Raw genomic sequence first — 12,234 nt, forward strand, 5'->3', positions numbered from 1 at the left:
GCCAATTTAATAGAAGAAAGTATTCATGCATTTAGAGAGTACTTGAATGGAGGCCCAATGCCCTTCTGCTTTCTTAATACTAAGCCTATAAATATAGGCACATCGATCTATTTCCCCATCCTCATATCAATATATTTACATGTGTACATGTTGTTAGATGACAAGTGTCTTTCTTGATGTCCACCTACAATGATAGAAAAATCCTCTAACTTGTAGGATTCCCCAACCTTTATCATTAATTTGAATACCTTTTGTACAATAGAAATTCCTTATCTCTGACTGGAAGCTATATATTTGCAGTGAGAATGTTTTTCATAGTCTTACTATATCCTCTAGGGAAGCTCAGGTTACTAACTGTTCAATTTTTTAAAAATATTATTGCTTCTATAGCAATCCATTTTAGCTATATCTTTCATAAACTTATTTCACAAGACTTACATTGTATTATCATTTCATCTTGATTCTGATGTACAACCTAGTTGAAATAAGTATATCCTCTATGCCTATTGAATTATTATCCATCATTCAAATTTATTTGTAAAGATTTCTTAGGCACAACATTTGCGTATATCAATCATTTCATTTGACCCTATGGTAGCCATACCTTCCCCAACAAAGAACTACACCAATGAAAATGTTTCTCCTGAATTCCCATTGCATGCCACTCTCCAGTGACAAATGATACTTCATGTGACCACTGTTAGTTGCTACCTAGTGGTCCCCAACTCCTGGGTGTCCTGCATGTAATGGGACACAGTGTTGCTCAGCCGAGTGCCATTTCTGTGGTCACTGGTTTCAGAGTTCATTTTGGGTTGTTGTGCCAATCCACCTCCTTGAAGACCTCCCCATTCCCCACTGATCCTACATATTAGCAAATATGTGATCCTTTTCTAGCGGTTGCTTTCTAGTGATGTCTCCACTCTGTACAGTCTGAGCATTAGCACTACTGTTGTGGTGAGCTGCCATCTTGTCGATTCTGACACACATTGTAATGGAACCAAACACTGGTCCTTGGCGATCCTCACAATGGTTGCTATGTTTTGGCCCCTTGCTGCAGACATGGCATCAACTTTTCTCGTTGTGAGCTTTCCTCTTTGGGGCTGATCCGCCTTTGTGTCGAGCAGGGTGTTCTTTTCCAGGAACTTATCTCCAAAGCAAGGGAGGAAAAATGTCACCATCCTCTCTTCTAACAAGCCTTTGGGCGATATTTCTTTCAAGATACATGTATTTCGTCGTCCACCAATCCACAACACTTTCAATATTCTTCTCCAATATCATAATTCAAATGCAAAATTGTTTGTTTGGTATTACTTATACATTTGCTAACTCACACAGGCATAAAAACAACAACAAAGAAACAAACAAAAAAACACCCTCACTGCCATTAAGTCAATGCTGACTCAGGAACCCTCTAGAATAGAGTAGAACTGTCCATATAGGATTCTGAGACTAATACTTTATGGGATTAGGAATCCTGTCCTTTCTCTCCACATGCGTTTAAGGTGATTGAAAATACCATGATTTGAGGCAGGCACACCTGAATCCTCAAAGTGACATCCCTGTTCTTCAACTCTTATGCAGCATATTTCCCCAATGCAGTATCTCATTTGAGTTTTTGATAGCTACTTCCAGGAGCATTGATTGTGGATTCAAACATTATAAAATTCTTGACAATTTCAATATTTTCTTTGCTTATCATGATGCCATCTCTTGGTCCAGCTGTGGGCATTTTTGTTTTGTTAATATTGAATTGCAATCCATATTGAAGGCTATAGTCCTTGATTTTCATGGACTATTGTGACAAGTCCTCCTGACTTTAAGAGATCAAGGTTGTGTTATCTGCTCATCACAGGTTGTTAATAAGCCTTCCTTTAAGATTGATACAATGTTCTTCTTCATGTACTCCAGATTCTGGGATTATTTGCTCAGCAAACAGATTGAATAAGAAAGGATATAATATTGAAGATACAATCTTTCTTGATTTTTTTAAATTCACCTATTTTCCCCCTCCCCTTTTAAAAATAATTTTATTGGGAGCTCTTACATATGTCATAAAATTTCATAGTTCAATCACATCAAGCAATATTGTACAACTGCTACCACAATCAGTCTTTCATCTTGCATCCCTTGGTATAAGCTGCCCTCCCCCTTCCAACCACCCTGGAAACAGTTATTTGTTTGTTTGTGTTTACCAAATGTATTACCATGCACTATATCCTTTCATATACAATTCTGCTGTTCACTCGCCTTGAGGTGGGGTTATAAAGTCATCCATGCTTTCAGCTCCCCTTTCCCCTCCTCTTCCTGTATCCTCAGGGCTGTAATTCTGATGTTGGGGTTGGAAGGGGCTGCTAGGGCAGGCAGTTTGATCATATTGCTGCCATTGGCTGAGGATGTCCTTGGAAGCTGACATAGTCTGGTATCCACAGCCAAGAGAAGACAAGAGCTCTGCTCTGGATCTCCAGCTAGCAGCCGCATTCTCTTGGCTTGCCCATCTTCAGTATCACACTGTCCGCCATTTTGCTCCTGTCAGTGCAAGCACATGAACCTAACCTCCATACTTTTTATTTTGATAGAAAGCTGATCCTGCTTGTTACAGAGTGACAGGTGGAGAGATCACCTGGGCTTCACTGCCCACTCCACAACCCTTCTTGTTTTTAAACTATGCAGTCTTCCCTTGTTCTGTTGGAATGGCTACCTCTCGATCCATGCACACAGGGTCTGCATAGCACAATGAAGTATTCTGTCATTTTTATTTTTCTCAGCTTTAGGCTATGATTCACATAGTTGAGTACCTTTGCATAAGTAATAACACTCAACCACATATCTTTCTGGTTTTCTCTGTTTTCAGCTAAGATATATTTATAACATTGCATTAGTTTGTTCCCATTTAGCAGGGGTGGGGGATGTCTGCCCCACAAAACTTATAAAGCTCTTGAAACCGACAATAGCAACTCCATATCACATGCTTCGTCAAAGAGAAGCTATTACAGGGATTATATTAGGGGTGAAAGCTCATTAATAGTTTAACCAGTATGGCCTGCAAATTATATGGTCCAAAGCAGAAAGGATGTTTCCCATCTCTGTCCTATAAGATGGGCTGTGCTAAAATAGAATTTTAAAATATATTCTTTTGAAAAATAATTGAGTCATTTTGAAGTTATGAGGGAAGGAGGGACAGAGGGAAGGAGCCAGAGAGAAATGAAAGAGGAGGAAGGAGAAAGGAAGAAAGTGAAATGAGTGAAAGATTTATTGTTGAAAGGGTAAGTTATCTGGTTTTGTGCTGACTTTTCTAGTCAGTAGGGGTTTTTTTGCATACAATTCACATATCATACAATTGTATAGTCCAGTGATATAAGTAAGAGTGGTGCAATCATCACCACAAACTTGAGAACATTTTCTTCCTTCTTGCATCCATTATTGTTGTCCTTCCATTTCTTCCCAACCTCCTCTTCCATGCCCCCAAGTAATCAGTAGTCCAGTTTTTGTTTTCTTAGATCCTCCCATCTTGATTTCTGTATACAGAAAAAGAAACATACAAAACAAAGACAAAGAAACATAAAAGTACTAATAAGTATTTCTTGTGCCAATAAGTACCAAGCAGTAATGATCAAATAAAACTGAAAAACCTCAATACAAATGAAAGCCGTGATTAAAAAAATTAAAGAATAATTTAAAAATTGTTCAAAAGGGAGCTCTAACAACAGGATGGCATATGCCAGCATAACTGTTGTTAGGTGGCATTGAGACAGTTCCAGCCCATAGGGATCCCATGCACAAACGAACAGAACATTGCCTTTCCAGTCCACACCATCCTGTGGCAGTTACATAATTTCCTGTCAACTTGAGCCATGTGGTGGGTCGAGCCTTTCAATCAGGTCATTGCCAATGAGGCCTCTGCATGGTCATGGCCTTCTCTTGAGGATTCTGGGAACCCCTGTCTTCCTCCCTGGGGGAGGGACACTCTCTCTGATTCACATTCCTGTTGACAAGCCACATGGAGACACATCGATGGAGTCAGAGCCCTGGAGCCGGAGGAGCCATGTGGAGACCCATGAGAATGCTGAGATTCTTTTACCGCCACTTGATCTATTATACTTTCCACCTACTAGCCTGTGATCTTCCTGCACTTGGCATCATTGCGTGGCTGCATAAGTCTAAAGAGGAATTGTGTACTAGTGTTGGACATATGGGCTAATATTGGACTTATAAACATGATCTGGACTGGGCTGGATGTTTCTCAGTATATAATTGCTCTTTTATGTAAAACTCTTTCTTATACACATATGAGTGTTGATGAATTTGCTTCTCTAGTCAGCCCAGACTAACAAACATTCTCACAATTGTTCATATGCCTGAGCCCATAGTTGCAGCCACTGTGTCAACACATCCCACTGAGGACCTTTCTCTATTTCACTGTCCCTCTATTTAACCAAGCATTATGTCCTGCTCCAGAGACTTATCTCTTCTGAAAACATGTCTAAAGTATGGAAGATGGAGTCTCACCATCCTTGCCTCTAAGGAGCACTTAGGCTGTACTTCTTCCAATTGAAAATAGCATGGCTTGATTCAGGCACACTTTAGTCTTCAAAGTAACCCCCTGATTTTCAACACTGTACAGCAGCCTGTGCAGTATATTTACCCAATGCAATGTGTTGCTTGATCTCTTGACTTCTACATCCACAAGCATTGATTGCTGACACAAGCAAAAAAAAAATCCTTGACAACTTCAATCTTTTCTGCATTTATCATCATGCTACCTATTGGTCCAGTTGTGAGGATTTGGGTATATTTTACACTGAGTTGTAATCCACATTGAGAGCTATAATCCTTGATTTTTATCAGCAAGTCCTCCTTACTTCATCAGCTTCAAGCCTTCCTTACATTCAGCAAGCAAGGTTGTATCATCTGCATATTATTTTGTTGGACGTAGTATCTCTATAGATCAGAATCAGCTCAATGGCACCTAATCACATCAAAACAAAACAATAACAACACAAACAAAATAACAATGATGACTATCATCCATAGCATTCTGCTATCTGGGTGTAGAATATTTAGGCTCTGGTACCATTTCCTGCCCCAGTTTTGGATTTTATAATTTACAATCCTTGGATCACAAAGGCTGGCTGGTGTGCTTCTCCTGTGTGCAATATAGAGAAGATATAGTCATGACAGGTAATCCATCTGAACAATCAGAATGAAGTTTCAAGTTTCTTTAGATAGAGACAAGGATTGTGGTTCTGTGATCATTATCAAACAAACATATCAACATAATTTTAAAATATAGTGCCTGTTACATAAGTCTTCTACTTTTAACATAGGAATTCTTGTTCTGACTCCCCATATGTGCTTGTACTAATGAGAAACCTATAATTCACATGTAAGTCACATTTCTAAATTCAAATTTGTCAGACGATAAGCTTACAGTTAAGGTTCAAATCCACCAGTTGATCTGCTGGAGAAAAGACTTGGTAATCTGTCCACATGAAGACTTATACCTAGAAAACCCTATGAAAACGATTCTACTCTCTCCCATAGGATCACTGTCCATCTACTCAATAGAACACAACACCATAATCAGATTAAAGGACAGGGTTTCTAAGCTGTTTCTGAAAGCTCACTTATGATCATAGATAAGAATGGGTTCTGCAGGAGCATCAATGTGTGAGAAAAGTGATATCAAAGAACAAGGGTTGTGCCAAATAAAGCAGGTGAAGAATGGGTACTGAACCATAATTAAATGTTGGCATTCTGTTCTAGAAACAATTTGCATGTGATCTTATTTGTAGAAACTATCGAACACCTAATACTTTATAAAGTCTCCATGAGAAATTGGTGAGTTGCTAATTTACATTGTTAAAGCAAGCTATATTGCCAAATCCAAAGACATTGTTGGGAAATGTACTTTACCATAAGAAAGCATCTACTGTACCTGGCTAATTCCATACCTATACATCTAATATTTCATACCTATACATCTAATATTCTCTCTAGAGCCAATATTCCAGACTTTTTAAAAAGGGTAGCCAATTGGTAATATGACTCTGAATCTTCGTAGAAATAACATGTAACAACTATTGACCATGAGCACTATATAAATAGCTAACATAAGGAAGGAGCCCGGGTGCATAGTGGGGTAAGCATTGGGCTATTAACCACAAGGTCAGCAATTTTAAATCACCAGACTTTTCATGGGAGAAAGATGAGGCTTTCTGCTTCCATAAAGATTCAAAGTCTCAGAAATCAACCAGGATCAGTTCTACCCAGTCCAATATGGTCACTATTAGTTGGAATTGACTCGATGACAGGGAGTTTTGGGTTTTTTTTATAAGTATACCTGTGTGAAGGCTTTATATTTAGGCTTACTCCCCATCACTTGTCTGTCAGTTTGTCCTAGTGAGGTGGCTTGTGTGTTGCTGGAAACTAGGTCACTGGTGTTTCAAATGCCAACAGGGTCATCCAAAGTGAACAGGTTTCAGAGGAGCCTCCATACAAAGAAAAGACAACTAGGAAGGACTAGCCATTGAAAACATTCTGCATAGCTTTGAAACATTGTCAGATACTGAGGGCCGGTGGATTGAAGAAGAACATTGTTAGAGATGTGTCAGAGGACGGGACCTTTGGGTCTGAGGGTCATTGAAATGTGACTGAAGAGGAACAGCTTTGTCTGAGTGGAGCTGCCCATGGTGACAGAGTCAGGTATAGCCTGTAGGAGTGGAGCCTTCAGAATCGTCATTTGCTGACTGGTCTTGACTCAAGGTCTGGAAAAAGAGCTGTAGAAATCTAATGATCAGAAGTTGGAATGTGTGAAGCATAAATCTAGAAAAAAATGGAAATGGTCAAGAAATGAAATTCAATAAATAAAGAACAGTATCCTAGGTATCAGTGAGCTAAAATGGACTGGGTTTGGGCCATTCTGAATCAGAAAAGTCATAGGATTTACTCTGCTGGGAATGACATAATCAAGAGGAATGGCGTGGCATTCATGGTCAAAAAGAACCTTGCAAAATTATTCATGAAATACAGTGCTGTCTGTGAAAGGATTACATCTATTTGCCTTGAGGAAATTCAACCAATACAATTATTACTCGAATGTATGTAGCAACCACAAAATCTGGTGATGAAGAAATTGAAGAATTCTATCAAAAACTTCAGGCACATATTAATCACACAAGCAATCAAGATGCATTGATAATTGTTGGTGATTGGAATGCAAAAGTTGGAAATAAAGAGGAAGGAACAGTATATGGAAAATATGGACTTGGTGATAGAAATAAAGTTGGAGAACACATGAAGAATTTTCCAACACCAATGATTTGATCACAGCAAATCTCGTTTTTTCAACACATGAACTTCACCAGATGGGACACATAGAAATCAAATTGAGTACATTTGTGGGAAGAGACACTCAATTGTAGGGACAAACCATGAATTGCTCATATATAAATTCAGGTTAAAGCTAAGGAAAATTAAACAGGTCCACAAGGACTGAAATAGAATTTAAGTCGATCTCCCTGAATTTCAGGAACACCTCAAGAACAAATGTGATGCACTGAACACTAATGGCAGAAGATCTGGTGACCTGTGGTAGAACATAGGAATCATCGTTCATGGAGAAAGCAAAGGATCATTAAAAATACAGGAAAGAAAGGAAAGATCAAAGTGGATGCCAGGAGAGACTGAATCGTGCTTTCAATCACAGAGCAGCTGAAGCAAATGGATGCATGGATGAAGTCAAGGAGTTGAATGGAAATTTCAAAGGGCAGCTTGAGAAGATCAAGTAAAATATAATGAAATGTGAAAAGATCTAAAGTTAAAAAAACCCAAAAAGGAAGATAGAGCTTAAACTCACTCAACATATCTTAAATGGACAAATATCAAGAAACATTTCAAGTCTTGAGTTGTAACATTGAAAGATTCTATGGTCAAATTATTTAATTATTTAGGTAACATCAAAAGAAGAATAAAAGTTGCCATACCAAAATGAGCTACTCAACATTCAACCATTTCAGGAAGTAGCTTATCAGCAAGAGCCAATGATGCTAGGGGAAGAAGTTCAATCTTCACTAAAAGCATTAGACAAAACCAAGGCTCCATGGATTGACGAAGCACCCATTAAAATGTTTCAACAAGCTAATGAAGCAATGCAAGCAATTACTTATCCATGCCAGGAAATTTGGAAAACAGCTAATTGCCTGGAAGAGATCCGTATTTTTAATCATTCTAAAGAAAGATGACTCAACAGAATGCCCAATCTATGCAACAATATCGCTGATATGACATTCAAGTAAATTTTTGCTAAAGATCTTTGAACAATGGTTGCAGCAATACATTAACAGTGAGATGCAAGAAGTTCAGGCCAGATTCAGAAGAGTATGTGGAACAAGGTATATGATTGCAGACATTAAAGGGATCTTGGATGAAATCAGAGAATACCAGAAAGATGTGTACTTGTTATTTATTGAGTATGCAGAGGCCTTTGACTGTGTGGATCAAAAAAAAGCCATGGATAACCCGGAGAATGGGAATTCCAGAACATTTACACCTGCTCAGGAGAAACTTGACTATGAATGAAGAGGCAGTTGTGGGAACAGAACAAGTGAATACTGCATTGTTTAAGATCAGGAAGCTGTACATTAGGATTGTATCCTTTTACCATACATAATCAATTTGTGTGCTGAGCAAATCATCAGAGAGCTGGATTATATAAAGATATGTGGGGCATCAGGATTGGAGGCAGGCTTATTAACAACCTGATATGCAAATGAGAGAACTTTGCTTGCTGAAAATGAGGAAAAATTCAAGCATGTGCTGATGAAGTTTAAGCATTTCAGGTTTCAGTGAATGGACTACAACTCAATGTGAAAAAGACTGAAATCTTCACAACTGGACCAATAAGTATCAGCAAGATAATTGGAGGAAAGATTGAAGTCGTCAAGGATTTTGTCTTGCTTGGATCCTACATCAATGCTCATAGAGCGGTCGTCAAGGGATTAAAAAATGAGTTGTATTAGATTAAGCTGTTGTGCAAGACCTCTTTAGAGTATTGCAAAGGAGGAGTGTCAATTTGAGGACTACTTGTGCTGTACGCAGTATTTTACATGGCCTCATAAGCATGTGAAAGTTGTGCATATTAAATAAGGAAGTCCAAAGAAGAATAGATGCATTTGAATCATGATTCTGATGAAGAATATTGATAATTCCATAAACTGCTAAAAGGACAAACAGATCTGTCTTGGAAGAAGTACAGTCAGGGTGATCCTTAGAGACAAGGATGGCAAAGCTTCATCTTTCATATTTTGATATATTGTCAGGAGACACCAGTCCCGGAAGAAGGACATCGTGTTTGATAAAGTGGAGGGGCATCAAAAAAGAGCAAGGCCCCCAAAGAGATCGATTGGCACAGTGGCTACCACAATGGGCTCCAGGATAGGAACAATTGTCGGGATGCTGTAGGACTGGGCAGTGTACCATTCTGTTGTACATAGAATGGTCTCCATGGCACCTAAGAACAACAAGGTTTTGCTCCTGGATTTGTCACTTATAACTTGGCTGTGTTTATAACCTGTGGGCCTAATTTTCCTCATTTCTTTTATGAGGATAACCTTAAATGCTTTGGGGAGCTGTTAAAAGAACTGCATGACGTAAGACAGAAAATAATGAGCAAGGCCGCTAGAACACCAACGGTCATGGAAGTCCCGGGAGTGACTCTCTCTACACATAATTAAATAAGTTGGCAAAATAAAAACTAGAGATTAAAATATAATTTATTGATAATGGTCTGGTTCAGTAATATGAGTTTAGGTTTTATAGTCAATAAGCCTCCTGATAAAATTTTAAATTGGTATCCAGTCATAGAAGGGTCGATCCAGAGTAAGCTTCTCTTCACAAGTAAGTCTCTTCTACTATAGATGACACAACGGGCAGAAAATAATTTATATTTCCTAAAATAGAGACTAGGAAAAATGAATGGAATGTGCAATTACTGAGGAAGATCAGGCTACAGACTTTAACATAGATTACCCTGTAATACAAAGAAAACAAAGTTCTCACAAATGAAACAGTAAACAAATGATAAATGAAGAACAGAGTGAATTTGTTGAGATTTCCTTTTACTTAGGTCTGTAATCAATATTCATGGAAGGAGCAATCAATAAACTGAACAAGAGACGGCAGTGGGGAAATTTGTTGCAAAACCCTTCCTTCCTGTGTTAAAAGGCAAATATGTCTCCTGGACGCTGAAGTGTGCCTAACTCACGTCATGGCATTTTCAATTGCCTCATTATACATGGGAAAGCTGGAAATAAATAAGGAAAAATGGAATATAGTTGATGCATTTGAATAAAGGTATTGGTGAAGAACAGTGCGTACACCATCGAACTCCAGAAGGATGAGCAGATTTGACTGTAAGAAATAGAGCCAAAATGCTCCTTGGAAATGAGGAGGCAAGAGTTCATCTCTTGTACTTGGGACATGTTCTCGGTGGGAACAGCGCCTGCAAAAGAACATCATGCTTGGTAAAACCAAGGATCGGTGAATGTGAGGAAAGTCCTCAATAAGATGAGTTGACCCAAGGGCTGAAACAGTGGCAAACATGCCCACAGTTGTGTGAACGGCCAGGACTGGATATACACACGGATCACTGAAGTGGAGACAACTTGACAGCCCCGAACAGCAACAAAAATAAATATGTAGATCACCTGTCCTTGCTTTTTAATCTCTTTTAATCTAGAAGTTCCATTAAAGCCTCTCCACAATGATAACCGTTCTTATAGTTGAAGCACTGAGAGCACAGACTCCAGCTTCACACCAACACGCGTGTCACACCAACACGCGTGTCACCGCAACAAAACAAGCGCAAGGTGGTGGAGCTTCTTCTCTAAGACGTCAATCTGAGGGGCACAACGTTGGCATCGACTTGATGGCAGTGAGCTTGAATTTTGGTTTTTAGGAATAAGAAGTACTCATCAAAAACAAGTTCCCTCTAATTTTATTGTAGGTCAGGTAGGAGATTAAACACTACTAAAATCTCTTCTTCTGATGTTGTCCAGCCCCCAATCCTCCCCTGGTTTAGCACTATTGTTTGCCGAAGCTGCTTTCTGAGATAAGAGTTATTTTTTTTGCTATGGAAACGGGATTATAGATCATTTCTGTTTGTTACTTAATTCTATGGAGGGGTAACTTCCCGTGGAAGCTGAAACTATGCCCTTTTCTGTCTTTCTAGTCCCCGCTATGTACCTTGACATACATCACTAATCATTATTACCTGAGTGCTCATCTAGCCATGCATTTTGCACTTAAAGAGCACTTCTGTGCTGATGATCTCATTGGATCCTTTCACAGCCCTGGGAAGTGGGGAGAAGAGGAGAAAGAGAGGAAGAGGTCATTCATTTCCTTTCACAGCTGAGATGCCACGGACCCAAACAGATGTGTAACCTTTCCAGTGACTGAAAGAGGGGGTGACCATTAGATTCTCCCACCGTAACCAGGTCATTTGAGTCTTAGAATTGTGTTCCGTGCAAATATTTTACAAATTATCTGAATGGAATTGATTAGTTGATCGAATAGTGTACCACCCTAAGAACCCCAGCAGTGTTCATAAGACTGTCATAGCATCTTCTCTGACTTTTCTGCCTGCCTCTGTCACCGAAAAAGGTTACTGGTATTACACTGGGCGAAGCCAGATAATCTGAGTGTTTGCACTACTCAGACTTAGGGGTTGAAGTTGGTTTGGAGGCTTGCTTCTTTTTGGTTTCCTGATCCCTGTCCCTCTTATGGGATGTGGGTTGTCATAGTGATTGCAATGCAAGGGCTGAGCTTCAAGATCATTAAAATGCTTCTGGAATGGTGTGTATATGAACATGACCTTTTGAAATGGGCAAAAACTGTCATGGAGTCAGTTAAACGTTTTATGGATCTGAATATGTGAGCTGTCTCAGAGAGAGGCAGAAGTCATTAAAAAAGAAGTGAACTCAACAGGAAGATTAAATTGATTTACTTTTGCCATGGGCATCATTAATTAGACATATCATGTGTCACTAACCTCTTGATAGCCATAGAACAAGGAAGAAAGAGTGGCAGAAAGAATCATTGCTCCCCTACGATGTCCATGTCCACATCCCAATCTCTGGTCTTTGCGATTAGGTCACCATAGATACCAAATGGGACTTTGCAGGTGTGGTGTGATTGAAGTAAAGATATTGAGACAGAGAGATTCACCTGGATTATCTG

Source organism: Echinops telfairi, unplaced genomic scaffold, assembly GCF_000313985.2.
Source record: "Echinops telfairi isolate 266 unplaced genomic scaffold, ASM31398v2 ScPeMD7_7469;HRSCAF=8507_0, whole genome shotgun sequence".
NCBI classification, from domain to species: Eukaryota; Metazoa; Chordata; class Mammalia; order Afrosoricida; family Tenrecidae; genus Echinops; species Echinops telfairi.